Consider the following 24948-nt stretch of genomic DNA (forward strand, 5'->3'; position numbering starts at 1 on the left):
CATGATTAGTTTTAAGTATGTAAGCATTGTATATCGACATGGTATATTAATTAAAAATCAACTACGTTCACAATAGCTTCATATTTATACTTGTGAATGATTTGACGCGATACCACGGCGCATGATAAAGGGAACATCCACCAATTCCACCAAGTGGTTAAAACGTATAATTTGTATTCATTAAAATTACTTTTAACATTTAAAAACAGACATGTTCAAATTCCAAAGGTTGTTAGTTCCTGTTGGTAAGACTGACAAGCTTTGGAATTTGAATATGTCTGTTTTTAAATGTTAAAAGTAATTTTAATGAATACAAATTATACGTTTTAACCACTTAGTGGGATGGCAGACGTTCCCTCATCATGCGCCGTGGTAGCGCGTCAAATCATTCACAAGTATAGGCCAAAATATGAAGCTATTTTGCACGTAGGTGATATTGAATTAATATTTCATGTCGATATGCAGTGGTTACATACTGTTTAAACTAATCGTGGTATTGATATTACTGCCGACTCTATAGAACAGTGGCAAGGAAAACTAACTTTACCGAGCTCTGAGAGCCCCCTAGTGGTCGGGAGCATTTCCGTTGTGTTGTGGCTTGATTCCGTTGTGTTGTGGCTCGATTTCGTTATGTTGTGGCTTTATTCCGTTGTGTTGTGGCTCGATTCTGTTGTGTTGTGTCTCGATTTCTTTGTGTTGTGAACTTATGTTTGCTTTTTTAATTTCGTTGTGTTGTGCACTACTGGGCCACCGTACCTATCCACTCATTTGACTAGCGGTAATAAGGTGAATTAGGTGGAAGAGGAGGAAATGCCTTTTGAGTCTTTCTGCCAAGTGCTAGTTGAGGGCACATTATGATTGATTATGAAGTGCTTGTGAGTGGACTATGGCTTCAAGCCTTTGCCCTCACTTAAATCTCAATACTTAGGATAGTCCAATCCTTCCAGGATGAAACAGAGATGTATCTGTTTGGCTTTGAATCAGATTTCCAGTTTTGTATTGCCATTTGTTCTGTGGTTTTAGTTAGGTGTTTCACAATGACTTGTTTGTTTGTTTTTGTTTTGTCATGTTTTGTTGAAATGTGTTGATTTTGTTTCGTTTCATTTTTTGTTTTGTTGAAATGTGTTGATTTATTTTGTTTCGTTTCATTTTTTGTTTTGTCCTGTTTATTTTTTTTTATTAATTTCATTTTTTGGTTTGTCCTGTTTTGTTGAATTGTTTTGGATTTGCTTTTGATTAGTTTCATTTTTGTTTCATTTAATGTTTGTTTTGATTTCTTTCAGTTAGTTTTTCAATTTTTTGTTTTGTCAAGTTTCGTCTAGTAAAATTTTGTTGTTTTGGTTTGTTTCAATTAAGTGCCTTTTACTTTTTGTTTTGTCATGTTTTGTTAAATTGTTTTGATTAGTTAAATGTTTTGTTTTGTCATGTTTTGTTTCATTTAATTGCTTGTTTTGGTTTCTTTCAGTTAGTTTTGTTTAATGTTTTATTTTGTCAACTTTCATCTAGTTTAATTATTTTTGTTTTTGTTTGTTTCACTTAAAGGGTTAGTTCACCCAAAAATGAAAATTCTGTCATTTATTACTCACCCTCTTGCCGTTCCACACCCATAAGACCTTCGTTCATCTTCAGAACACAAATTAAGATATTTTTGTTGAAATCCGATGGCTCAGTGAGGCCTGCATAGCCAGCAATGACATTTCCTCTCTCAAGATCCATTAATGTACTAAAAACATATTTAAATCAGTTCATGTGAGTACAGTGGTTCAATATTAATATTATAAAGCGACGAGAATATTTTTGGAGCGCCAAGAAACCCCCAAAATAACGACTTATTTAGTGATGGCCGATTTCAAAACACTGCTTTAGGAAGCATCGGAGCACAAATGAATCAGTGTATCGAATCAGCTGTTCGGAGCACCAAATGTCATTTATTCCTGTAATGCAAAGCTGAATTTTCAGCATCTCTAAAAATGATGGGTGAAAAACAACCCAAGATGGGTTAAAAAAGGACAAACACAGCGATTGGGTTGTTTAAAACCAGCAGTTGGATTAAATGTTTGACCCAACCTGCTGGGTAGTTTTATTTAACTCAACTATTGTTTAAAAATTACTATATTGCTTGCTAAAAATGAACCCAAAATAGGTTGGAAATTAACATTTATTGTATGTTTCATAAACTAAACATTTATTAATAAGTTTAATAAATAATAAATAAATAAACATTTATTAAATCACAATAAAACTGATTACTGTTGCCTCTAGTAATTATGTGTGCTTCAGGAAGCATCGGAGCACAAATGAATCAGTGTATCGAATCAGCTGTTCGGAGCGCCAAAGTCACGTGATTTCAGCCGTTGGCAGTTGGACACGCGATCTGAATCATGATTCGATACACTGATTCATTTTTGCTCTAAAGCTTCCTGAAGCAGTGTTTTGAAATCAGACATCACTATTTAAGTCGTTATTTTGGTGCACAAAAAAATATTCTCGTCGCTTTATAATATTAATATTGAACCACTGTACTCACATGAACTGATTTAAATATGTTTTTAGTACATTAATGGATATTGAGAGAGGAAATGTCATTGCCGGCTATGCAGGCCTCACTGAGCCATCGGATTTCAACTAAAATATCTTAATTTGTGTTCTGAAGATTAACGAAGGTCTTACGGGTGTGGAACGGCGTGAGGATGAATAATAAATGACAGAATTTTCATTTTTGGATTAACTAACCCTTTAAGTGCATTAGATTTTTTTTGTTTGTTTGTTTCGTTAAATTGGTTGTTTTGCTTTGATTTCTTTAGTTTTGTTTCATTTTTCCTAGTTACATTTTTTTGTTTGTTTCAGTCAGTTGCGTTTAAATTTTTGGTTTTGTCATGTTTTAATTGTTTCTTAAGTTTTATGTTAGTTCCATTTCATCTTCTTACAAAACATTTGACTCCAAGGCTCTTTACGATGGTGTCGTTATTTTCTCCTTCAAGGACCGAAGGCTGTTGCTCAGCAGATTGAGTTAAATGAGGTGTGTGCAGGGAATGCTCTCTTTATCTGCATTAGTTCACACTGTTTATTAAGGCTTTGAGTGACTTCATTATGTCTCATCCTCAGAGGAACTACATCCAGAGGAGGCTGGAGATTACTGCTCCTATGAAAGATGTGCTTATTTCTCAGTTTTATTTTTTTCCAGCAAAAATGAGATTATCATCACACTAATTAGATTTTATTAGAACGGAGGAGGTGATTATGCAGGAGTCACACTCACAGCCTTTAGATGTCTGGGTGGCGGGCCACTGTAGTCCGGTACACACTCAGGAAATGTGAGAGGGAGTTTGCCTTTTCCTCTCAAGACCAAAAGTGGGGAGTTTTGTTCTGAATTTTGTCCAGTGAATGTTGCATGATCCTTCCCCAGTCACTCCTCACATCTTTGGGAATGCTTGCATGACGGGAAGCTGGCACTAAACTGATGTCTCTTTCAGTGCCCTGCCACATTCTGTACATGGCGACGTGTCCAGTTGGCACTACCGGCTTTACTCAGATTTCTGATAAATTTATACCAGGGGAAGGTTATTCATTGCTAATGTAATGTATGTGTGTGAGAGAGAGAGAGAGAGAGATGTTTTTTGTATTTTGTGTATTCATGCTATGGCAGCTGACAACACCCAATTTTTAAGGGTGATTGACTAACAGACCAAACTAATTTGATCTCAGAATATTAATCAGTAAGATTATATATGGTAACATCAGTTAACATGCAATAGTTAACATGAAATAATAATGAACAATTACTTTTTATCATCATAAAATATAATACAAATATAGTTATGTTAATTTATACATAAAATACCATTCAAAAGTTTTTGAAAGTAGTCTCTTATGTCTCTATTACACAGTAAATGATCCAGTGAATCTGCTGCCTGCTGTCCCGTGTCTGTTTCTACATCCACACAACGTAACACAACACAGACCAAGTTTTAATACCCGGTGTCACTGGCCGCACATCACGCTGGGCATAAGCGAGCCGCACGGGTTACATAAAGTTTCTTACTACTACACTTACTGTATTATATTTACTACAGTTAGTAGAATGTCTAATATGGACTATCGAAATTAAGCATAACCAAATATAAAAATAAAAAATAGCAGCAAAAACAGTAATATTGTGCGATTATTATTACAATTTAAAACAATTGTTTTCTATTTTGATATATTTTAATATGTCATTTATTCCTGTAATGCAAAGCTGAATTTTCAGCATCTCTAAAAATGATGGGTGAAAAACAACCCAAGATGGGTTAAAAAAGGACAAACAAGAGCGATTGGGTTGTTTAAACCCAGCAGTTGGATTAAATGTTTGACCCAACCTGCTGGGTAGTTTTATTTAACTCAACTATTGTTTAAAAATTACTATATTGCTTGCTAAAAATGAACCCAAAATAGGTTGGAAATTAACATTTATTAAATGTTTCATAAATTAAACATTTATTAATAAGTTTAATAAATAAATAAACATTTATTAAATCACAATAAATGTTCACCTTTTGATTACAGTTGATTACCTCTAGTAATTATGTGTCTGATTTTTAATTTCCGTCCTATTTTAGGTTCATTTTATGCCAGCCATATAGTCATTTTAAACAATAGTTTAGATAAATAAAACTGCAAAACCAGCAAGTTGGATCAAACATTTAACCCAACTTTGGTTGTTTTGAACCCAGCATTTTTTAGGGTGTAGTCTTCAGTCACATGATCCTTCAATTTTCTTTCTTCTATCAAACACAAGTTTACATTGCTTTTCTCCATTCAATGAAAGTGAGAAAAAATAGTAAAAAAAATAGTACATACAACTTCAATTTCAAATTTCATTCATGTGTACACTAAAAAAAGCTGTGTTAAAAACAACCCAAGTTGGGTTGAAAATGGCAAACCCAGCGGTTGGGTTAAATGTTTGCCCAACGTGCTACTAACTCAACTATTTTTTAAAATTACTGTATTTCTTGCTTAAAATGTACCCAAAGTATGTTGGAAATTAACATTTATTTATATGTTTAATAAATGGACATTTATTAATAAGTTTAATGAAAAATATTTATTACATTGCTTATTAATAAATGTTCACCTTTTGATTATTATTATTGCCTCTATGTGTCTGATTTTTAATTTCCAACATATTTTGAGTTCATTTTGAGTCAGCCATATAGTAATTTTTAAACAATAGTTGAGTTAAATAAAACTACCCAGCAGTTTGGTCAAACATTTAACCCAACCACTGGGTTAAAACAACCCAATCGCTGGGTTTGTCCATTTTCAACCCAACTTGGGTTATTTTTAAATATGAAAATCAGTTAAATAGGTGCAAGAGCCGTTGCAGTAAAAGGTATTGTGATGCGGTGGTTCGTCCTTGTGACAGAGCGCCGGAGAAGAAGTCCTGATGCTGTGTATTCATTTCTCCTTTCGGGGCAGAAATGTTTCCCGCGGGACGACCTGTCTCTCCCAGGATGTGGCGCAGCGGGTTTTAAGTTTCCAGGATAATGACGAACAGGAGCTTGTACGGTTCTTCAGCTGATAGTCTAGTGTTCGCACTGTACAAACGCTGACTCAGGGTTAAGATTGTGTGCATTTTGTGCTTTGTTAGTGTTCGTTTTCCCAATGAATCATAGTGATTAATTACCATGTTAATCTAGCAAGTGAATAAATGCCAGTCAAATCACTGCTTTCGCACAGTCGGCCTTGCTTAACAGATTTCCTGGAGCGAGTAAATAGTAAAGCAACCATGTGTGAAAACTCTCAAAAATCTTTATTTGTGCAACCTTCGTCGTGTTTATCAAGTGAGGAATGCAGTAACACTTTAGATTTATTGACGTAATTCAGTATCCATCTGATTCTGCGAGTCACAACATCCCCTCCCGTAGAGATCAGACGGTGACCTGCGTTTAAAAGCAGAGAGAGACGGGAAGACCAAAGGCCCAAAAGTGCATAGCGTGTAACGTGATCCACACCAGTGTTGATAATCTGCTGTAATCTCTGTTTATGTAATGTTATTTTTGCCAGGCTAGACTCGGAGTCTGACGTTTCTGGTGCAGGCCTTTGTTCGAGGCTTATTTTAAGTGGACGTAACCATCATACTGCACTCAGGCGGTTTTTACAAACACACACATGTGAAGTGACAACATATTCAGAGCTATAGTTCATCACCAGAGATTGAAGCATGATAGGGATGCCTCAAATGCTTCAGCCTTTAGAACATTGTCTTTTGAAAGTATGGTTGAGGGACATTTCTGGCATTTGATCCTGCTTTCATAAACACCTTAACAGTGAGTGTCAGTCGCTTGAAGCTTTCATTGTTGAGAGGTTTATGTTGTGATCCTGAATTTACTTTGGGGGTTGAAATAAGCTTAGCCACTCCTCTTTTGCACTGGCTTTTTCTGAAGTCATTTTCTGCCATCCAAACCAAAAGTTAAAAACGTCACAAGGGTTTAAGGTATAGCCCCTTCTGGTAGATGTTGTAACTACACCATTGGGTTATAAAAGTGTGTTTTTCAAGTGACCACTCACAAGTAGCAATGCATTTAAATTAAAATGTTAACCAATGTAAGTATTAATATTAAAAATATATTTATATTATAGGGATGCATGATATATCGGCCACCATATCAGTATTGGCCGGATAAGAAAATTTGGCTGATATATTAAAGTTGATAAATAATGGATTATTTCCTTCAGCTGAGACACTTCAGATGCGCACTGTCCGCCATTATGGTTTTGAATTGCTTGAAATATGATTGAAATCACTTCAAAAAGGAAAATACAGTGCAAGTCTGTAATATAGGCTACGTAATATTATAATGAGAACATTATAATTGTGTGCTTGGGACATGGCTTTTAATGGTGAGACTTTTGTTTTTATAATCAGGCTTTCAAAAATTATATAACATTTTTTATTTTGATTTATCGGCCAATATATCGGTTATCGGCTTTCAAATATAACGAATTATCGGTATCAGCCAAAACTTTCATATCGGTGCATCCCTAATTATATTAAATATTAATGTTAAATGGCCCTTATTATGCTCATTTGCAGTTTCATAATTTTGTTCAGGAGGTCCACTAGAATAGGTTTACATGATATAACGTTCATTTAATTTCTGTTTCTTTAAAATCTGCCTTCTGAAAAGAGCAGATTGCTCTGATTGGTCAGTCGTCCCGAGTCTGTTGTGATTGGTCTACTGCTTAGAGTTTGTGTCAGAAAAGTCGGCGCTCTGGCTGGTAAACATCATCGAACTACCATTGGTCTGATGGTGATGATGTAATAGGTAGGTGTGGTTCTGAAGCTCCGCCTTCTTTGACGTGTAAATCTTCTCTGGTTAATTTCTTTTGTTCAGTCCCTCGAGGTCAGACATCCACGAGTAAAAATATGAACACATCAGATGCGATGCGATAAGATTACAGCGACGAGCGATTTGACTGTCCACACTAATGAGAAGCGATAAAATCAATCAAAAACCACAGCCAATCAGAAGAGAGTGTGGGCGGGCTCTCTTGGCAAGAGCACAGCAGACACAATGAAATGGGCAAGTACATAGTAAAATTCATAAATATTACACCAATTAAACATGAGTAACTGAACCAATCTTTGTCATAGAATACACTTGTTTGTGCGCATTGAGTTGACAGTTTGAACGTTCTTGTGCCCATTTATTTATTTTCAAAATATGAGGTGAATTAGCCAGTGTTGTTTTCATTACAGCTAAAAAGCTGGGACACAGAATGATATTGAAACTCACATTGGACGCTTTTAACATTAAATAAAGTACATAAACAGTATCTGATATTATCATTGCTATACTTTGTGTTGCTGTTTCAGCCGCGACATCACGGAGAAATAGAAACCGTTAGGACAAAAACTCAGATTAAGATGGAAAAGATACCTTTTATCGCATGTCTGGTTAAGACACGGAGATGGAAGTAAAATGTTCAGCTGATGAAACGTGTTTTTGTGGAAAAAAAGAGTTTTGAATAGTTGTGAGTTGAAAATTACATGATCTAGTGTCTATTTCTCACAGTCTTGTTTTCATCCATTTTAATTTCAGTCTAGCTTGGCAAAGGTCTAGTGTCCAGGAATAAGATATAGTGCATTGAACACACTTTGACCTTTTGTGACAACATGCTTCAATTGCGATGAATTTTGGAGGAACTCAGTGTTCAAAATCAACATACAAAATCACTGCTGGAGAAACAAATGTTTAATTGTTTTAATGAGATATTGGCCAAGTGAAAACTCCCCAATATATGTGACAATCTCTCAGATTTGTTCTTCTACAATAATATAGTGTTCATATCTGCTCTTATAATTCTTAATTAATTGCTCAATTCAGTGGTGTTGCTATATCACTGTTATGCTGTGTAATATATTTGCATATAATGGTTATAAATGGAGATTTCAGTAAATAGGGAACCCCTGTGAACACGGCTCACATCCCACTCCCACCTCCGCCTCCTCCCTGCTGGTTGCCGGTCGGCAGCTGATGTCTCTTGTAAGTCCCCTTAAGTGTTGTTAAGGCTCTTTAATTTATAATGGCAGGTTCTATAAACATGTCGGGAAACCTCACCATAGCAACAGAACTAAAACAAATTCATAATATAGAGAGGTATTTATAAGGGCTAGTGTCCCGGGGACTCTCACAAAGTGAAATGTATTTGTTGTGAATAAACAGTGAACTAATAACCACAAACTTTGTTGCTAGTACCAACATCCTATTAAAAATACTAAAAATGCTTTTAGTGAAAAAGTGATGTTTTTATTGAATTTCTGAATACTGACAGTCTGCCCCCATTAACCTCCAACTTTTTGGTCATATTGACTGTATCTTTGCACTCACGCACATTATCTATGAGTTGCAGCTGAAGACGCTCACGTTAATTCAAGTAAATTGCAAAATAAGATTAACGTTACATATGTTGCTAATATGAGGGAATGAGTGTGTATATATTTATTCACAGGCGTATTTATTCAATGCATTGCAATATTATTATGATTATTAGTGTTTTTTTATTTAAATTACAGATAATTTTTTATTTTAGAATATTGCTTATGTATTTTCCCTGTGCTAGTTATGGATACTGCTGCACTCAGTATACTGTATACTTGGATACGTAACAATGACATAACATTTTTACAAGTTATTTATAAGGCCTGACATATCCAAGTAGGTGTGTGTACAGTACATGCGTGTGTGTGTTTATCTGTGTATGTGTGATACTGTGCACATGTGCGTGTTTTTCTTTGTGAATCTACAAAAGCTTCCTAGCGCTCTGTTGGCCTGGATGGTGTTATCTTGGCTCTGTTTCCTACAAGATGTCAAATGATGAATGAGAAGAATTCACAGATGATCTTAGCGTGTCTTCTTGTGTTTCTCTCATTGCTCAGTAGTTTTACTAAGACAGGCAGAAGTACAGCTGATTCAGAGCAGCATTAGAGTTCAGCCTCACGCTTTCTCCATAACCTTGCTTCTTCTTTATATATCTTATTTAACTGTTAATTGCTACCATCTCTAACACCAGTAACGGTGCTTCTCATGAGATTAGCCAAGTTCGTGGATCATCTAGAACTACATCACGCTTTCGTAAGCATTCGAGAGAGACTGGTTCCCCTTACGATTTCGGGCCTAGTGATTCCACGGAGAATGAATTCACAATGGACAGTGACTCAAGTGCTCAAGGTTCTACATCTTTTTAAATATGAGGGAAGAACAAAACACTAAATTTGACTAAGGTATTCATCAGACAAAATTATTTGGTGAAAAAGGTAAACTACAGCTACAGGTTTTATTTTACTATGCAAAAATAAATGCAGAGAAAAACAAAAAGCTCACAGGAAAAAGCGTACACTGACTACAACATAATCAATTATTAATATTTAGTTGGTTCTCTCTTGTTTTTGCATGTGTTCATAATTTCTTTGTATGACAGCCTGGCCAAAACTTATGTCACACAATTTGGCATGTTTCATTGTGTTATCACAAATAAAACAATTGACTCCAAGCACAACTAGCAATATGCTTTCAAAATCTTTAACACATTTTTAATAATATTTGAATAAAACTTGAAGATATCAGTTTTTTTAGACCAATACTGTATTCATTCATTTCATTTATTCACTCACTAAACAAAATAAATTCTTGTCAGGACAACGTAAACATTTTTGTTCTAAAAAATTAACATCACATAAACTTTTCAATCTTTGCAAAGAGCAAAATAATCATCCTATGGCACTAATGCATCATTTATTCATGCTGCAATGCATCCTGGGAGTTTGCAAACCTCTTGACAAATCAGCAACATTCTCCAATATAAACTACCATTCACAAGGTCGGTACGCTTTTTTAAAATGTTTTTGAAAAGTCTCATGCTCATAAAGGCTGCATTTATTTGATCACAAATACAGTAAAAACAGCATTATTGTGAAATATTATTACAATTTGTAATATCTGTTTTCTATTTTATTATATTATAAAATGTAATTTATTCCTGTGATCAAATCTGAATTTTCTCCAGTCTTCAGTGTCACATGATCCTTCAGAAATCATTCTAATATGATAATTTGCTGCTCAAGAAACATTTCTTATTATTATCAATGTTGAAAAGAGTTGCTTAATATTATTGTGGAAACCATGATACATTTTTTACATTCAAGTCTTTGATGAATAGAACGTTCGAAAGAACAGCATTTATTTTAATTAGAATTCTTTTCTAACAATTTAAAAGTATTTATTGTCAATTTACTGACAGTTTAAAGTTTAATGCATCCTTGCTGAATAAAAGTATTTTAGAAAAGTAGAAAAAATTCTCAGCAAAAACTTTTGAACAGTAGTGTAAAATTGTTTCTTCAGACATCTCTGTTAGATTAGATTTTTGGCCTAACATGTTTGCTGTCTAAACTGTTACTGTATGAGAGGCTCATGCAGGTTAAACCTCATCAGTGCTCGAGTCTCTGTACTGTGTTTTGTGTCAGTTTCAGCAGCGTTGACAAGGTGCTGCACCCTTGATTACACTCTCGCGTGCCACAGCAGACTTTAGATGAACCAGAAGCTCCATGTTTGAAGTCTTGGTCAAAGATGGTAGCCCGCTGATCTTGTAAATAGTACTGCGGATGATAAGCGTAATGGTGAGATAGCATTTGGCGTGATCTATAAACGTCTCTTCGTTGCTGCCAGATGCTCCCATCACTTGTCTTTAATAAGGCTGTCTTCAAAAGAAAGTTCCCACCAGAGGGTCAGAGGGGCGGATCTGTGGCATCTCAGCTGAACAGAGACATTGACTCTCGTCTTATGATCAAGCTTGTGCAACTTTGATCAGATAAATTGTTTTATATGATTCAAGTGGCGATTATTTCTATGATTTTTCATTTTTAGGATCAAACAGTCGGGCCGCCGATTCCCGAGCCAGAACCACCAACAGTTTGAGTCGAATAATAAACCATTGCACTTCTGGGTCCTCTCTGTTGCATAACCTTACAGTGCTAAAGTCATGGGAGTTTATAGTGCCACGCAGCGACTGGTCCGGCAGTTTTTTTCTCTCAAATTAAGCCGATTGAAAAACATGGGGTGATTCGAATTATTCCGGCCCACCCACACTTTTAGAGGCACACCTATCATTCACTTTCTGCATCGGCCACTAAATAAAAGTATTAATTTCTTAAAAAAACAAACAAACAAAAATAAACCCTAAATCTTTGAATGGTATACTTTCAAGCCACTGAAAATAATAAATCTTCCAAGTGTCTAACAAACTTAAAATGCGAGTAGGGGCTAATGAAGACACAGTGTTTTAGACACAGACACTGGAAAATTATCAATGTTTACAAATGAACAGTTAGATTTAGCCAGATTGGTTTTTGAAGGATTTCAGTTTTACTGCTGTTAAGTTTGAGAAGATTGGATGTAAACCAAGTTTTAATCTCAGCTAAGCAATCTGAGAGGATAGGTGGAGGAAAAGTAGAAGTTGGTTTGGAGGACAGGTAAAGTTGGGTGTCATTGGCATAGCAATGAAATTGAATGCCAAATTTCAGATAGATAAATAATAAATAAGAGAGGGCCCAAGACGGAGCCCTGATGAACACCAGTGTTCAGACATATAACCCTCTCATATTTCATCATTTTGAGTCATATTCTTATCTTGAATTAAAGAGATTTTTTTAAATTGAATACATTTATGCATCAAATGGGTTATAGTTATTACCCACCATCCACATAAAGGCAATTAAAATTGAATGCCAAATTTCAGATAGATCAAGCAGCAGCGCGAATAAGTAAGAGAGGGCCCAGGGAGATGTTTCTATATAGGAATCCTATCAAAAACTCAAAATTCCATGTTTTGCTGTTTATGCTTGCTCAAATCGATAAAATCGAGAACCAGAAGTGTTCATATCATTTACATAACTTGTACCGTTTTTTCTCATATTTAACTTATTTTTTATTACTTATTTATTTAACTTTAAAAGTTGTCACCTTTTATAGCGTTTTTCTTATCTTGAATTAAAGCTTACCTTTTTGACTTGGTTAAATTTTTTAATGCTATCGTTTGCAGGGAGGAGAAGAATACTATTTAATTTATGTATTTTCACTTCAGTTTTGTAGTATTGTGTTCAAATGTTGATCTGGTTACCATGAGAACAGTTACGTGCTGCTGCTTACCCATATGGTAGAAAATGTCCAAATAAAATAAATGTGTTGAACAAGCACAGAATAGATCCATTTATTTGTTGGGCGTGTAAATTAAGTTTTAATGTTGTTTTTTGTAAATATTCACTTTCCCAATGCCGGAGGAGAATCGGAGGGTCACGTTCAGGACACAGACACGCTGTATTTTGTATTTATCAACAAAGACAACCAAAATCAAACCCATAGAAGCTCGTGAAAGTTCTAAGTGGCTGTGTGCAAGTTATAATCATTAACAAGCCGAGGATCATACTCTAAAACATAATGTTAATTATTACACAAAAACCAAATACAAAACCCAAAGTATGTGATTATTTCGAGTGAAAGGCAGTGGCTTTATTTAGACATTATTACATTTGCTAGTCCTCTTCCTTCACCTTCTCAACCAAGGCGAAAATTGTATTACCGTCCATTTTTTTTTCCACGAACGATATCGTGAGTTCCTATTCATTCTCGATTCACATAAATGACCTACAATGGCGACATTTTTCCCAATCACGACAGAAAATCAAAATACTGCTCTAACTTCATAAGGCAGCGCAATATAAACAAACCCAGACTGGAACTGAACGCGGCGTGACGGCAGCTTCACATCCTCTATATCTGCCTCTCGATGGCAGGAAAGTCTTTTAATTCAGCGGAAAAGCTCTCCTCTTCATAGCATAAGGATCGGGTCCAACATATGTTGTGATTTTCTGTTTAACCTTTTAAACCAGCAAAGAAAGGAACTTTTACATTTATGCATCAAATGGGTTAAAGTTATTACCCACCATCCACATAAAGGCAATTAAAATTGAATGCCAAATTTCAGATAGATAAATAATAAGTAAGAGAGGGCCCAAGACGGAGCCCTGATGAACACCAATGTTTAGACATATAACCCTCTCATATTTCATCATTTTGAGTCATATTCTTGTCTTGAATTAAAGAGATTTTTTTTAATTGAATACATTTATGCATCAAATGGGTTAAAGTTATTACCCACCATCCACATAAAGGCAATTAAAATTGAATGCCAAATTTCAGATAGATAAATAATAAGTAAGAGAGGGCCCAAGACGGAGCCCTGATGAACACCAATGTTTAGACATATAACCCTTCTCATATTTCATCATTTTGAGTCATATTCTTGTCTTGAATTAAAGAGATTTTTTTTAATTGAATACATTTATGCATCAAATGGGTTAAAGTTATTACCCACCATCCACATAAAGGCAATTAAAATTGAATGCCAAATTTCAGATAGATAAATAATAAGTAAGAGAGGGCCCAAGACGGAGCCCTGATGAACACCAACAGTGTTTAGACATATAACCCTCTCATATTTCATCATTTTGAGTCATATTCTTATCTTGAATTAAAGAGATTTTTTTAAATTGAATACATTTATGCATCAAATGGGTTAAAGTTATTACCCACCATCCACATAAAGGCAATTAAAATTGAATGCCAAATTTCAGATAGATAAATAATAAGTAAGAGAGGGCCCAAGACGGAGCCCTGATGAACACCAATGTTTAGACATATAACCCTCTCATATTTCATCATTTTGAGCCATATTTTTGTCTTGAATTAAAAAGATTTTTTAATTGAATACATTTATGCATCAAATGGGTTATAGTTATTACCCACCATCCACATAAAGGCAATTAAAATTGAATGCCAAATTTCAGATAGATAAATAATAATAAGTAAGAGAGGGCCCAAGACGGAGCCCTGAGGAACACCAGTGTTCAGACATATAACCCTCTCATATTTCATCATTTTGAGTCATATTCTTGTCTTGAATTAAAGAGATTTTTTTAATTGAATACATTTATGCATCAAATGGGTTATAGTTATTACCCACCATCCACATAAAGGCAATTAAAATTGAATGCCAAATTTCAGATAGATAAATAATAAATAAGAGAGGGCCCAAGACGGAGCCCTGATGAACACCAATGTTTAGACATATAACCCTTTCATATTTCATCATTTTGAGTCATATTTTTGTCTTGAATTAAAAAGATTTTTTAATTGAATACATTTATGCATCAAATGGGTTAAAGTTATTACCCACCAGCCACATAAAGGCTTTGCCGCTGACCACCAAAGATGTGTAACCTTTTCCTTTTTCTCACACCCTGGAATTCCTTAACATCTTAATCCAGTCAGTCACAGGTTAAATGTTAAAGCCACTTCTTTCTTTTGTTGTTGTTCAATTCACTGGCCAGTTCCCATTAATCTCATAATCCACTAAAGGAAATTCTCACTAAATGAACAGAAGTTCTGTCACTTTCTGAAAATTTAGTTGCAGTTTCACTTCTCTAACTGAACAAAGACCTCGACTTGACCGCGCACGTATTAAACAATCATCCAAACGTGTTTCTCTTAATCAAAAGAAATTTGGTGGTTCTTATCCATACAAAGTGGATTAGAGTAATGAAAAATGCTCAGAAATAAATGGAAATATTTGGCTCTCCCACAGAGCATAGTGTTTATACTGAAATAATATTTTTAAATGTATAATGCATAATGCAATCCATTTTTGAGATTATTGACCTTCATATTCAGTCTTTTCGAGGAAAAGTATTATTTGTATGTTTTAATTGAATCCAACCACATCTCATGATTGTAAAAGAGAGTGGTATAATTCCTTTTCCAAAGAACAAGACTGATAAGACATGCTTATTATGCTTTTTTACATTTTCACCTTTCTTCAGTGTGTAATGTTGCTGTTTGAGCATGAAAAGGTGCGAGAGCTATTTATTTTGATCATTAGGACTGTTTTACATTCATTCACAGAACATGAAAGTGTGCAGGTAAGTGGATGTTGCTGAAATATAGCCAATATTGCCCAGCGCTGCAATAATGACATGGAGAAAAAGAGTACACATTTAGAAACAATTCTGATTTAAATCAAAGCTTTTTTTTTACAGAGCTGTCAGCCGCCCACATGCACCGGCTTCTCTTCACCTCGTGTGTAAATAAAGGCATTATATTTTGCAAAGGTTTGGGCTTTTAGGAGTGACGTAAGCAGTGCATTGAGCAGTGAAATGTCAGCACATAAATACTGTAAATCTAGGCAATGAACTGTGCTCCTGAAAGAGTGCAAGTGGTGTGTGTGTGTGTGTGTTTTGAAAGTACTGCTTCAAATCTTTTGCGACTGTGCAATTGTGTATATTTGTGTCTAGTTGTGTGAAATTGAATTTAGTGTGTTGGGCACTTTTGGCTGGCCAAAACCTTTTTGGTGTGAAATTTTTAAAACAATATTTCAGTAAAAATGTGATATTTGCATAAAATAACTATTTAAATACTTATTTTAAATATTTATTAACAATTCTGTGATATTTTTATGATTGATTTAATATTTTACTGTTTATCTTTACTGTTAGATTATTTATTTATCTGCACTATCATTCAAAATGTTGCATTCAGTAAGATTTTTTTTAAATAGTTATGCTTTTATTCAACAAGAATGCATTAAATTGATTAAATATAACAGTAAAGACTTTATCTCAAATAAATCCTGTTTTTTCAAATAAATTCTGCTGAATGTTTTCACAAATATTAAGCAGCTTTAAGCTGTTTTCAATATTGATAATATAATAAGAAATGTTTCTTAAGCAGCAAATCAGCATATTAGAATGATTTCTGAAGGATCATGTGACACTGAAGACTGGAGTAGTGATGCTGAAAATTAGAAAATGCTGAAAAAAGATAGATAGATAGATAGATAGATAGATAGATAGATAGATAGATAGATAGATAGATAGATAGATAGATAGATAGATGTTCTAATGTAAAATTGCAGATGTAGTAACATGGAAGGATTGAAGTCTTTATATATGATATCCTGTTTGTTCAGGATATGGAGAGGATTCTCTAATTGTCTGCTCAAGGTAACAGTATTCTCTGTAAATGTCAAGCCTCTCATCATCCTTCAGCCGTCCAATTAACATCTCTCACTGCTCTTCTGCCTTTCCACTCAGCAAGCTCAGCATATATCCCACTCACAATACAGCGACTCAGTGGCCTGTGATTGTGCCCTTTCAAACTACAGAGTGAATGAGAGTCTCCAGATAGCTGAGTGTGTTACAGGGTGACTGTATGCTTGTGTGTGTTGTGTTGGTGACGTGAATGAATAGTGGAGAAACACTGATGGATGCCATTTGCAGTTGGCGCAACAGTACTGTATATCAGTGATCTGATTAAAATGAAGCAATTTATCTCTCTGTTACATACAAGAGATGCTATTCTCACAGCTGAATTTGCACTAAAAACAGCATAAAAATGTCATAATAGTAGCTGTATGGCATGTTTCTAGATGTGAGCATCAGCAAAGGTAAATAAAAAAAATTCTGGGTTGTTCCTTAAAGCTGTCTTGTTTTTTTTAGTGTTCTTCTTCCTTTTTGTAGTTTGACATCCTATGGTCGCTGTGAACTGTCAATGTGTAGCAATACATAATGATTCAAAGAATTTGACTTCTGTGTTCCTCTAATAAAATAATAGCATACAGTTTTGGAACGTCATGAGGATCCAATTATTGCTTTAAGCCAACAAAACATAAAATTAAACCAAGCAACTTTGAGAACTTGAGCAATAACTAGTGTTTCCTTTCCAGATCTGAAGTGTCCTTTTAACAATATTTAAATGACCTCATGATAACCTCATTCCACATGCAGGCAGATTTTTTATGATTCAGTAGCTGGAGTCTGTGCTTTCTTCTGGGAAGTGTCTGTGCTCATTTTCACTGATAGTATTTCTGTTTGTAAGATAGGTATCAGTGTTAACCCTGTTTCGCTGACATTAAGGATTTATGCTGCTTTCCAGACTGGTTACTGCAATGGAAGCGTTTTACTTCCCGCTCCTGTGTTGTCTGCTACTACTGCTTCTTCTTTTTGACGTCTTTCATAACTGTGTACAGTGTATTAAACACTGACTTCCAATTACACTTTACAATTAAATAAATACTGAACTGACCAGGCAGCTCTGTAGACTGATTTGTAACAGATTTGTGTTATGGATGGATTGTTTGGTTTTGTTTCCCAGCAGAGCTTGTATTGCCAAACAGTGTCTTTTCTTGTTAAGCCTCAGCAAGATGTTTTCCCTCATTAGACAAGTTGTATTTCCAATTTTCAGTTCTTGGAATGTGAAGACGACCCCATAACCCACCATATTTTTGCAGTAATACCATCAATTATTTTTTTCAGCAATGGTGTTTGTATTTAAAAAATGAAGGCAACAGTTTGCATGGCTTTTTTTTTTTTTTTGTTTAAAGGTGCTAAAGAGGATCTTTTCGTCAACTGAGAAACCAAAGACTGTTACTGAGTTTTTGAAATGAGCGCATGCGTAAGAATTTCGAGGGAACGCCTCCCAAAACTCGTGCAGGAGTATTGGAACACGAGTGTTTACCACCGGCATTCGCTGTGTCGTGTTAGTGGATTCATTATGTCGGACTCACCGCAGGTAACTCATAATCTGCAGTTGTTACTCCTGTCTCCTGACAAAAACATTGCATGCGGCGCCTGTGGAGTGTGGAAAGTTACTGGAGCGCGCAGCCGCGCTCGTCTCTCACAAGGAACGTCATGGCAGTGATTGACAAGCCAGAGGGCCAATCATTTATGCGGTGAACGATTGGCTGATGTTTTTAAGGCCCTACCTCGTGCACAGATGATGTATATTAATATTATTCCTTTCAGTGCACCTAATAAATAGTCTTTTATCAGTTAGTAAAGACAGTTTCAAGTAATATTGCAAAAATGCATAAAATAAAACATCCTCTTTAGCACCTTTAACTCTTTGACTTTTACCATGAAATCAAAATGCTCAATTCTTGTTTTTTATGGAATATTGCAGTATTTATTATATAAAAAAATATGATTTATCCATGCACATTATTATTTTTTTAATTAATGTGCTTTCATAATCTTTAATCAAAATAACTCCCTCCCTCTTGCAGCAACATCTCTTCTCTGATATCGTGTTTACTGGTGTGAGGGCGGGGCAACCTGTCACTCACATGAGATCAACCAATAGCAAACCACAACCATCCAATCAATTCCCCACGAACAAAATCAAGTCCCATCCTACATATTTAATTGATATTTAATGCAAAGTGCTATAAAGTCAAACCAAAGTGTATTCAGACAACTTGAACATTTCATTCATTAATACAGTTTATTCACTATAGTTTTAAAAAAAAATTTTAATAAAATATGACTAGATCTCAGAGTTAAACTGTGTCAGAAAAAAAATCTTAATTATGTCATATAACACTTAAACATGGTCAGGTCAAAGTGTCTGAATAATTTTTGGTTCCAAATTTTTATCATTTTTACTGGTAGTCCACTGTATGAAGAATTTTTGGGTGTAATATGTCACAGTTTACTTTATTTTACTATCCTCACTTACATAAATGAACTATAGTGTACTGCACCCACTAGTAAAAATATATCAAAAATATCTGAACAATATTTGGTTTGATTGAATGCAGACAAATGCATTACAAAATCACCAATAAATACACAATACACACACACACACACACACACACACACACACACACACACACACACACACACACACACACACACACACACACACACACACACACACACACACAAAAGTAGCCTAAATAAAACATCTATCCATTTTACAAACAATTTGTCCTAAGTATTGTCATGAGAAATGGTCAAACAATGCAAATGTATTAATTATTTATGCCCCAATGTATGCTGGGAAGGGGTGAATGGGAGTGAACTGCAAAATCAGTTTTTCAATGTATGCCAATGTTAACAATCCATTTAAAATCACAGTTTATCTTAATAGAAAAGCTGCATTAAGATGAAAGCTGTACATTATTAGAACTTCATATGAATAAGCAAGACAAAACAGGAAATTATTGGTATTTTATCAGTATTATTTGCTTGATGTAAGAATAATTGTTATCAGTATATTGTGAGCAGATGTTTAGCTGTTCTCTCTTTTGTTCAGGTTACCATACACACGTAATTGCACTATATAAAGCCATGTGCAGTATCAAGGCAGTCATCTTTTTTGCATCTTCAGCCTTTCTTTCCTTTTCTTATATTCCCCACAGACACCTCGCAGCATTAACAATGTGGTTGTGTGTACATGGACAAATTTGCAGGCTGTCACAATTCAAGGCACGTGGATATTTATAGAGCTTTCCACTGCTGCCACCTTTGTCCTCTGCTTAGAGGTACAATCTTTTTCTCGTCTTTCTCTGATTTGCTGTACTGTTTGTTTTTGTGTATTTCCATAAAGAAATATTAGACCACGTTTACACAGCAGCAGAATACGATTGTCTTTCCTGTATTTGAGTACTTAATCTGGTTACGTTCACACACAGTTCGGTTATTTACTGGAGTGACGACTACATTCTTTAACCAAAATCTCACCCGTACGTTTTCAGCACTCAAATTATCACAGAAGTACTGGTATAAAAGTTTATATTCAGATATAAACACTGATGTCTACTGTAGAGATCAAAATAAAGTAAATCCACTTTTGAATAGAGTAGATCACCTTTTGAACTAGTAACTTGATGCTTCAAATAAAGATTTTATCAATTACATTGTTACACCAGTAGGTGGCGACAAGTGACTGTTAAAAAAATGTGTTATTGAATCATTCATTCAAGAAATTTATTTAAAACGCTGATTCATTTAATAATAAAATGAGTTAAGCCTTTATGAGTGATTCATTGAATCATTCATTCAAACTGATTTTTTTTTAAAGTATTTAAATTAAATTCATTTCATTTTTTTTTTTTTTAGACTGCAGCAATTGACATTTTGTCAGAACCTCTAGTAAATTGTTATTTTGTTTTCTATTACGTTTTTTTTTTTTTTCTATTTAGTTGTCTATTCGGAATCATGGGAGAATCATGATCTCTATTTTAAACAAAAAATGATGATTCTCAATTTGTCCAGAATCGTGCAGCTCTAGTAAATCACATGACACCTTCCACTTTTCCATTTTTTTAAGCATTTATCCTTCTTCAACCCTTAGCGTAGGTTAATGTTTATCTCTCTCTCTCTCTGCGTAACTGATACCTGGACCATCATCCTGCCGTGATTGAATTAGGGTCAGAGACTCTGCCATTATGTGCAGATGTTTTGTGGTGCACAGTCTACAGAGTCCAGCTCAGCAATGTGTAAAGCCCTCACTATTCATCATCCCTTCTGTTTACCCACATGGCCCATATCTGTGTCCTCATGCTTTCATCTCGCTGTGGCTTTTATGGCATATTAACAGTCCAAGTGATGAATAAGTGAAGATTTAGTCTAATGAGGACCACAGCAGGTTCCATTACAGCATACTTCATCTTAATGTATTGTACTAGAGATTGAGAAGAACGAAGCGGGTCATGCAACGTTATTGCAAGGTTCATTTCATAACCCACATTCAATTTTGTAAAAGAAAATATGGTACTAAAAAGACAAAGCCTTTGAAGATTTACTTGTCACTTAAATTTCCTTTTGCCAAACCTGGATGGATGGATTGTTTGGATTCTGTACGAAATGTCTGATGCTGAATACATTGTTGGTTATAGTGGGCAGCTCTAGAATTTAAAAGATAGTTCACGGAAAAAAATTACAATTCTGTCATCATTTACTAATGAAAATGAAAAATCCAATAAATTTTCTCAAACTAATAGTATTAATAGTAATAATAACACAATATCTTGGTCTGATGTTGAATTTTTCTTCTAATTATTCTTAATTATTTAATTAAATATGTTGTATTGCATAATTAGCATGAATGCCATTCCATATAAATATCTAGTTCAGCCATGAAACTCTAAAGGGCGCAGGCTGATGGTCCTTTACATGCAATCTTCAAAAAAAAAAACACCACAATGCACAAGCTGAGTGGCCTCTGCTGATCCTGCAGCCAATGAGATTGCTTGCTCAACATTTAAATAGTCTGGTTCCGCGTTTGCTGTAGGGTAGTCCTGCAGCACAATATCAGAGTTCCTCTGAACCCCTCCACCTCCCCAGCTCCACCTGCCTAGGTCTGCTACAGGATTTATGCATGTCTATTTGTACAGCAGCAGCGTATCTTACATGCTCACAGCAGTGTGTCTGTGTATCTATTAGCAGTAGCAAGTCCATACTTACTCTGCAGCAGCAGCTATATTTAACAGCAGCAGAAGCAGCGTAGCATATCTAGGCTGCCAAGACATTGTCATATTTAATAACCTGCTAAAACTACTCAGAGTTGTCATGATTTGAACTGACATTTATCCATATTTAATATCAATAAGTACTTGCTATAAAAAAGAGAGTACAAAAGTAAGTGAAAGTCTTTAAATCACAACTTAAAGATCTAAATTTTCACATTGTGATTAGGCTGTTTGCTATGGAAACTTGTTTCCACCGCTGAATAAAAAATAAAAAAGTTAATTGTGACTTTTTATCTCATAATTCTGACTTTTTTTCTCACAATTACGAGTTTATATCTCACAATTCTGACTTTTTCTCAGAACTGCATTATATAAACTCGCAATTGCGAGTTATAAAGTCAGAATTGTGTGATATGAAGTCAGAATTGTGAGATATAAACTTCTTTTCTCAGAATTGTTTATATCTTGCAATTTTGACTTGCGTTCACCCAATTGTGAGTTATAAAGTCACAATTCTAAGAAAAGAAGTTAGAATTGTGAGAAAAAAGTCTGTCTTTATAACTGGCAATTGTGAGTTCACAATTGTGCATTTACAAGGTCCATTTGTTTTCTGTGGATTTATTGGTTTCAAAAGGTTATATATGAGATATGCTTCTGAATTATTTTTTTCTCCAAAATTCAACCTGGACCAATTGTCAGCAAAGGCATTCCATCAGAGAGTGGCATCGACATGATTTACAGCAAAATCATGTGCTTACCAGGAAATACAAACACTCGTGGAACTGCATTGTTTTCACCTCATGAGACTGTCATTTTTGCTGATTTGAGGATTTGATTTCTGCTTTTGGCAGATTGACTTTAGGCTTGGAGGTTGGGTTCAAAACTTGCTTCTCAGCTGAAATGCTAGCCGCACATGGTCTTTGCATGCTCTAATGTATCTTTTTTTTACTGCATTCATCGTTTTTTGATGGAAACCTATTGGGGGCAGCTAAGCAGTTTCTGTGTATTTTCTTCCTCTGTCCATCCAGTCAGATTGTTGATGATTCAGGACTGGGAAACTGGGCCTTGGCTTTCAGTGCTTTTGCCTTTTTTTTAGTTTGTTTTATGAGGGATCGTTTTACCTACAGTACATTAGTTTGGCTCTAATGAATCATACTCAGCAGAAACGGTTCAGGGATGAAATGACCTTTTAGCCTTCTGATGTTTTCCAAAATATTATTTATGCATGTTTAAAACTAATTGACTGACATCTTCAGATCAGTGGCCTAATAGTTGCCATAATCTGTGATATATTTTTTATAAAGCCTGTCAATCTATTCAAAATTTAATTCAGATTAATTACATGATATGTTGGTTAATTGTCCAGATTAATTGCATATGATCTTGTTTGCTCTAAGTCATATTTTTTTCTTGCACTCTGGACTCCATTAAATTCTTGTGTACCAGATACTGCAGTTGGGAAAATCTCAACCTTTCAGAAACTGTTTAAATGTAAAACTTTGGAAAATGCCTCCAGAAACCAAGTCCATTAAATGCATTCGAAAAGTGTTTGTGCATGTTAAATTAGCACTAAAATCCATGTATTATTAATCCTTTAAACAACAGGTGTTTCCACTCACCCACTCACCCATGATTTGTAAAATAGATTTGTTTTTTCCCATCCAACACACGAAGGCATGGATTACAGGTTTATCCGCTGCTTTTTTCTTGACACGTTCTTTGGGACACAGTAAACTTTGGGAAATGTATTACTATCCTTGGCCTTTTCTAGGTGTGTCCAGGCTCTTCTGATGTCAGGTGATAACCCTCTAACAGTACTGTATTTTGAGGAAGACGTTAACTGGTTGTCTGCCTATCTTTGTCTCCTTCCTCTTTTCTGAGCGACAGCCGCTCATTACGATCTGACAGCCTCGTAACATTCTTCATTCCTTAAAGTTTGTGCTATTAGCGTCTACCCCGTTTATATCAATAACTGACCTCTGAGAGAGCCTCATGAGTTGTATTTCAGACGTCCTTAAGGGCCTCATTAAGCAACAAGGTTCTGTTGTTGTGACTATTCGAATCATTTCACATTTCCTCACAACCCTGAAGAAGGATACCGTTGCTCTTAACCATCTCATTACGCATAGTTGAACAATTTACACTCTCTCTTCCTGCAGTTAGATTGCAAAACTGAGAAGTAACGCAGCGAGGGACGGTACGAGCCAGCGGGCCAGATGTGTCGGGTTTGGGTCCTTGTGGGATTTGGCATCTTCCCCAGCAGCAGCTGCTTGCACGGAGCCGATCGGACTCCAGCTTCTCTGAGAACCGTGGGGCGAATCCAGCTTTTGTTTTGCGGCGCTTCAGCTGGGAGCACCTGGAGTCATCCGGGTGCCCCAGTTCTTGCGAAAGGGCCCCTTTTCCCAAAGAGTCTGAGTGCTCCCAAGAAATGTCAGGAAGTAGGGCTGTAATCTCTGCTTTTATCCACTCCATTTTGAGCGGGCGTGCTGGTCTTTCCGAGCGGGGTCTGTGACAGCAGTGATTAAGAGCATCTGTGTGTATGAGATAAGTGCCAACTTGAATTATGGGGTGTCAGTGCCATGGCGCCCAAGTTTCTCGGTCCACCAGAGGCCAATATCCATCTGTTTGTGTAGATCACATGTTTGTGTTTGGGTTTTTGGCCAGTCTTTGCTGTGTCACTGTGATACACACTACCGTTCAAAAGTTTGGGGTCAGCAAGATTTTTTACTGTTTTTGAAAGAAGTCTCACTAAGGCTGCATTTATATGATGAAAAATACAGTAAAATGATTCAGCATCATTACTCCAGTCTTCAGTGTCACATGATCCTTCAGAAATCATACTAATTTGCTCCTCATGAAATATTTCTTATTATTTATTGTCAATGCTGAAAACAGCAAGCAACAGTGCTTCTTCATATATTAGTAGAAACTGTAATACACTTTTTTAGGATTATTTGTTGAATAGAAAGTTCATCATTTATTTTAAATAGAAATCTTTTGTAACATTATTAATGTCTTTATAGTGTCACTTTTAATAAATTCTTCCTAGCTTATTAATCTTATTGACCCAAACTTTTGAAAAGTAGGTGTGTGTTTTTGTTG

The 24948-nt window shown here is 35.3% G+C and overlaps 1 protein-coding gene across 1 annotated transcript in view; it reads left to right on the forward strand.

Moving 5' to 3' along the window:
- LOC125275008 (potassium voltage-gated channel subfamily KQT member 4) overlaps positions 1–24948 on the forward strand; it is a 66999-nt gene that overhangs the window by 13853 nt on the left and 28198 nt on the right. The window lies entirely within an intron of this gene.

The sequence above is a fragment of the Megalobrama amblycephala genome, linkage group LG9 (genome assembly GCF_018812025.1).
Source record: "Megalobrama amblycephala isolate DHTTF-2021 linkage group LG9, ASM1881202v1, whole genome shotgun sequence".
Taxonomy (NCBI): Eukaryota; Metazoa; Chordata; class Actinopteri; order Cypriniformes; family Xenocyprididae; genus Megalobrama; species Megalobrama amblycephala.